Source organism: Mus pahari, chromosome 13, assembly GCF_900095145.1.
Source record: "Mus pahari chromosome 13, PAHARI_EIJ_v1.1, whole genome shotgun sequence".
In the NCBI taxonomy this organism is placed as follows: domain Eukaryota; kingdom Metazoa; phylum Chordata; class Mammalia; order Rodentia; family Muridae; genus Mus; species Mus pahari.
The window spans coordinates 57,188,618-57,195,027 of record NC_034602.1 but is presented as its reverse complement, the minus strand read 5'-3'; the positions used below and the strand labels follow the sequence as shown (position 1 = coordinate 57,195,027).

General features: G+C 44.8%; 1 pseudogene; it reads left to right on the top strand.

Moving 5' to 3' along the window:
• The first annotated feature begins 506 nt into the window (after window positions 1–506).
• LOC110330313 lies at window positions 507–2,141 on the top strand (annotated as a pseudogene).
• Window positions 2,142–6,410: the final 4,269 nt, after the last annotated feature.

The window sequence follows — 6,410 nt, the reverse complement described above, 5'->3', positions numbered from 1 at the left end:
AGGTGGAGGGAGTCGGGGGGTGGATGAACAGACAGATGAACCATCAGACAGACAGATAAAATAATTTTAAAAGAAAGTTTTAAAGTAATGGCTTCTTACATTTTTCCTTAATTACAACTCCTTAGTGATTTCAATACATCTTTATTTCATTTGGACATTTAGTAGTTATTAGAAAATGTGCAATGGAAAAAGGTTACCAAGCTACTAATTGAACATTAATTTATAAATTGTTAATTAACAAGATAATATTTTTAAAAATAATAGCTATATATGAGGCATGTCTAATCTGCTAATAGACCATGTTATCTAATGTTCTTTTGGTTTCAATAACAGAAAAAGAATCTGGTCCGAGTAGATTACAAGCAGTCAAGCATAGTGGTACTTTTCTGAGGCTGAGGCAGGGGAATAGTATGTTTGAGGCCACCCTGGGCTACAAAGTAAGTTTCAGATCAAGATGGGCCACGTGACAAGCCCCTGACTCTTAGGTTATAGCTTGGTGTTAGAGCATGTACAGAATATGCAAAAGCTCTGGGGTTCAAACGTCCCCCCAAAAGTTAAAACTTATTCAGGTAAGATCTGAACACTAAATCATGAGACTGGAAGGTCATGGCTATGTTGAAGGCCATAACTATCGTCATTTCAACAGTCCAGATTGCCTTAGACCGAGGAACAGCTTGACTCAGCTTGGGTAAGTTAGTTATGGGAGAACAACCAGGGCCAGAGAGGAAGCACAGGGGATACTAATGTAGCTGCTGGAGGCCACCTCTGGGAATCCCCTTTGGAGTCGTAACTACATTTCACATATTTATTCACTTAAGTTTTACCTTCCCAAGTAAGTCCCTCTGAGTAGGGACTCAAAACTGTCCTTTTGCTGGAGGGCTGGCTCGAGTAGGCATCCCCAAAACTTGACATTCCTTGTCTCGTGTCCTGACACTTGTTCCTCATTGCTTCAGAGGTGGTCAAAATCAAGGGGAGAATATGATTGTTCATTATGTGGTAGAAAACGTTTTCCGGTGGAGAAACTTCCTTCTGAGACATGAAAATGACAGCCGGGCGTGGTGGCGCCCGCCTTTAATCCCAGCACTCGCTCGGGAGGCAGAGGCAGGCAGATTTCTGAGTTTGAGGCCAGCCTGGTCTACAGAGTGATTTCCAGGACAGCCAGGGCTATACAGAGAAACCCTGTCTCGAAAAAAAAAAAAAAAAAAAAAAAAAAGGAAAATGACAGAACAATTTAAAAAAAAAAAAATGGGGGTGGTTGTACACCCTCTAAATCTTCGCACTTGGGAAGACAGAAGCAGGTGAACCTGTGTGAGTTCTAGGACAGCCTGGTCTGTAGCTAGGGCTGCATAGTGGAACAACCCTGTCTTGAAAAAACAAAAATTAATAATTAATGGTTAAATAAATAGATAAAATGGAGGAATAATTGAGAGTTAAGAACCGGAACTGAGTCTTTCTGCTCGGCCGTTCTCCTGAGTGGGAGGCAGTCACGGCGCCCAGCCAGAATGGCATGATCCTGAGGCCCCATTTCCACAAGGGTTGGCAGCAGCAAGTGGACTCTTAGTTCAACCAGCCAAGATCCGCAGACGCAAGGCCTGGCCGACCTAAGAGCGCTACATTGCTCCTCATCCCGCGTCCGGCTCCACCAGGCCCATCGTGAGGTGCCCTACAGTTAGAGACTACACCAAGGTCCGGCTGGCAGGGGCTTCAGCCTGGAGGATCTCAGGGTGGCTGGTATCCACAAGCAAATGGCTCACACCATCCGCATCTCTGTGGACCCAAGGAGGCGAAACAAATCCACTGAATCGCCTCAGGCCACCGTGCAACGCCTGAAGGTGTACCACTCCAAGCTCGTATGAAGCCTTCTGCTCCAAAGAACGGAGACAGTTCTGCTACAGAACTTAAACTGGCCACCCAGCTGACAGGACCTGTGCTGCCCATCCGGAATGTGTACAAAAAGGAAAAGGCCAGAGTCATCACCAAAGAAGAGAAGAATTTTAAGGCTTTTGCCAGTCTCCACATAGCCCGTGCCAGTGCCTGCCTCTTTAGCATCCAAGCAAAAAAGTGTGAAGGAAGAAGCTACAGAGCAAGATGTTGAAAAGAAAAAGCAACGCGGGGTTGGAGAGTTGCAAAAAAAGACCTGAAAGGAATGTACATGACACCATCCCACCCATAAGCTGGTAGCTGGACAGGATAAAGAGGCAAAAGGACAAAGCTTGGGGCTCAGGCATTCTCTGCCTCTTGGCTGTACCATGTCCAGCCATAAGAATCTGAAATCATGAGCAAATTAAACGTTCCTTAAGTTGTTTGTGTCAAATGTTTGTTTGTTTGTTTGTTTGTTTTGATTTTTCAAGACCGTGTTTCTCTGTATAGCCCTGGCTGTCCTGGAACTCACTTTGTAGACCAGGCTGGCCTCAAACTCAGAAATCCGCCTGCCTCTGCCTCCCGAGTGCTAGGATTAAAGGCGTGTGCCACCATGCCCAGCTGTCAAAAGTTTTGTTACAGTGATGGAAAGTCCATCTAAAACAGAAGGCGGCAGGCATGCTTTCCTCTTGGCGTCTTCTATGGCAAGCCCAACTTACTAAGCTCCCAATATTAGATGTACAGTGAAGACTGTAGATGCCCTGCCCAGATTCTCTGCATGCATGTGATCCTGCCATCTGTTCAGAGTGTTGGCTCCTAATGGCTCAGACCTACTCCCTTCTATGGAAACATGTTGCAGGACCCTGTGACTGTGTTATCTGCTCAAAACCCTGTGTCTAGTGATCTGGCTCCGCACACACCTTTAATCCCTCTGGCCAGAATACAGACTTGCCCTCAGCGCACACACCTTTAATCACAAACAGTGAAGGGTAAAGTTAGTTTGTAAGAGGAAGCACTCGTGTTTGACAGTGATGTCTAGTCGAGTGGCAGAAGATTAGAACAGATTGCCTTAAGTTAGTTGAGGCCAAGCAGAGAAATTCAGTCAAGGAGATGAAGAGAAGGCAGATTAAATCAGTCAGCATGGAGAGAAGTTTGAGCCAGAACAGCTGAGTTGAACCAGCCAGCCAGAAATGAGAAAGAACTAGAAAGAAGGGTGAGCTTATTCAGCAGCAACTCTCCAGAAAACATTCTAGACCTAGATTAGATTGTGGAGAGGCTAGGAGCATCCAGGACTAGGTCTAGGTTACCACCGAGGCAGTAACCCTGGGAGACAACAGGAGAATGAAGAATACATTTACAGAAACTACCTACAATCAAATGAGGGCCAACCCACTTAGAAGGTTACATCTTCCAACCAGAGATCTTCAGGCTCCAAACATCAAAACTTGACACATGGGGCTGGCGACATAGATGGCTCAGTGGGTAAGAGCACTGACTGAAGGTCCTGAGTTCAAGTCCCAGCAACCAACTGGTGACTCACAACCACCCATAGTGAGATCTGACGCCCTCTTCTGGTGTATCTGAAGACAGCTACAGTGTACTTATTTATAATAATAAATAAACCTTAAAAAAAAACTTGACACATATACACAGTGCACACATCTCTATATAGAGCCAATATAGAAAAGCTATAATTTATAATTAAAACATTGAATAACAGCATCATAGAATGATTTTATATTATTTTTGAATAGAAGAAAAAAAAGGGGAAATTTCAGATTACAAAACATTCTCCCCCAGAAAAGATTTTTTTTTTTTTTTTGAGACAGGGTTTCTCTGTGTAGCCCTAGCTGTCCTGGAACTCACTCTGTAGATCAGGCTGGCCTCGAACTCAGAAATCCACCTGCCTCTGCCTCCCAAGTGCTAGGATTAAAGGCATGCACCACCACCGCCCAGCCAGATTATTTTTTTTAAATCACCTTTTCTAACTGGATCTATGTGACAAGTGTGTTCAGTAACAAGCAATGTGTAATGCCTATTGCACCGATAATGGATGGCATTAAAAGAAAACCCAGTGTTTGAAATCACTGCTACAAAGCAATGACACATGTGGAGTATTTAGGACTGTAAAGTGAGTGGCTCTGGGAAGTATACAATTCAGCAAGGTGACCCAAACTCAGAAAAAAAACCCATGTTCTCCCACCTGAAGATTCTAGCCTGCAATTTATGTGTGTGTGTGTATGTAGACAAGTGTGTCAAGCATAGGTAAATTTTAGAATTTAGAAAGGAGACTTGTCTAGGTGATGGTGGTGCTTGCCTTTGGTCCCAGCACTTGGGAGATAGAGGCAGGTGAATTTCTGAGTTCGAGGCCAGTCTGGTCTGCACAGTGAGTTCCAGGACAGCCAGGGCTACACAGAGAGACCCTGGTCCTGGGAAGTGGCGAAGATCTTAAGAGGACGACAAAGGGAGGGCTGATCAAGTGTAGGCAAGAGCTAATGAGTCACAGAGGAGGACAGAAACCTCACTTTTCAGCTCCCTCAGTAGGTTTCGTTTTGATTTCACAGCAGATATGTGAGTCCAACTTTCTGTGCATTCAAGTGTCAAGAACCATTTTTGCATTCAAAAATAATCCAATGTGTACTACTCCTTTGGGGTAATGATCGCAAGCACTGGTCCAGGTTGGTCTCAAGCTCTCTATGTAGCCAATGATGCCTTTGGACTCCAGACCCTCCCATTCATCTCCAGAGAACTGAGGTTACAAGCATGCATCAACACGCCTCGTTTCGTCTTGCCAGAACTAAACAGAGCTGCTTCTATCCTGCTACACAAAATAGGTCTTATAGCATTATCACACAAATAATAAAGAAGAAATAAGGTAGCATAAAGTACCTTACCAGAAATGACCAAATGACAGGTATGCATCCAGAGAAGACAACTCTGTGGCTTGTCCATGTCCTGGCAGCCCCTGGGCTTTCCCAGGCAAAAGTATAAGCTGCTGCTTACCAGGAGAGGGCTATCCGGTGCAAGCAGTCGGCTGTCATTCACTAGCCCCAGCATTTCTCAGTTGCCTCTGTGCACCGTTGGCTGGAAGCACACGCACAGCTGCCTCTGGCTCCTGAATGGGAAGAACTTTGCTAAACCAGTTTTGATTGTTGTCATAATAAAAGTGCTCGAAGTCCTTGTTCAAAGCCAGCAAGCTTTCACCTTTGCTATGTCCCATGTCGTCGTCAAGTAGGGTTAATATCCATAGAGAAATTTTGTTTTTTAATATTTTGATGATCAGGCAGTCACATATTGATGTTAATTCACTTTTTTTTTTTTTTTTTGTTTTTCGAGACAGGGTTTCTCTGTGTAGCCCTGGCTGTCCTGGAACTCACTCTGTAGACCAGGCTGGCCTCGAACTCATAAATTTGCCTGCCTCTGCCTCCCGAGTGCACATATTATTTTTTTATTAGATATTTTCTTTATTTACATTTCAAATGTTATCCCCTTTCCTAGTTCCCCCTCTGAAAATCCCTTAACCCCTCCCCTGCTCCCCGACCCACCCACTCCTGCTTCCTGGCCCTGGCATTCCCCTATACTGGGACATAAAACCTTCACAGGACCAAGGGCCTCTCCACCCATTGATTATAGACTAGGCCATCCTCTGCTACATATGTAGCTAGAGCCATGAGTCCCACCATGTGTTTGCTTTGATTGGTGGTTTAGTCCCAGGGTGCTCTAGGGGTACTGGTTAGTTCATATTGTTGTTCCTCTTAGGGTGCTGCAAACCCCTTCAGCTTCCTGGGTATTTCCTTTAGCTCCTTCATTGTCCCTAAATGCTCCGTCCAATGGATGACTGTGAGCATCCATTTGTGTGTCAGGCACTGGCAGAGCCTCTCAGGAGACAACTATATCGGACTCCTGTCAGCAAGCTCTTGTTGGCATCCGAAATAGTGTCTGGGTTTGGTGGTTGTTTATGGGATGGATCCCCAGGTGGGGCAGTCTCTGGATGGTCATTCCTTTAGTCTCTGCTCCGAACTTTGGCTCTGTAACTCCTTCAATAGGTATTTTGTTCCCTCTTCTAAGAAGGATTGAAGTATCCACACTTTGGTTTTCCTCCTTCTTGAGTTTCATGTGTTTTGAAAATTGTATCTAGGCTAATATCTACTTATCAGTGAGTGCATATCATGTGTGTTCTTTTGTGATTGGGTTGCCTCACTTAGGATGATATCCTCACATATTGTTAAGAACATAAGTTGGTACGATATCAAGATATCAAGGAAGGAAATTTATCTACAAACACTCTGTCTTAGTCAGGGTTTCTATTCCTGCACAAACATCATGACCAAGAAGCAAGTTGTGGAGGAAAGGGTTTATTCAGCTTACACTTCCATACTGCTGTTCACCACTAAGGAAGTCAGAACTGGAACTCAAGCAGGTCAGGGAGCAGGAGCTGATTTAGAAGCCACGGAGGGATGTTACTTACTGGCTTGCCTCCCCTGGCTTGCTCAGCCTGCTCTCTTATAGAACCCAAGACTACCAGCCCAGGGATGGTCCTACCCACAAGG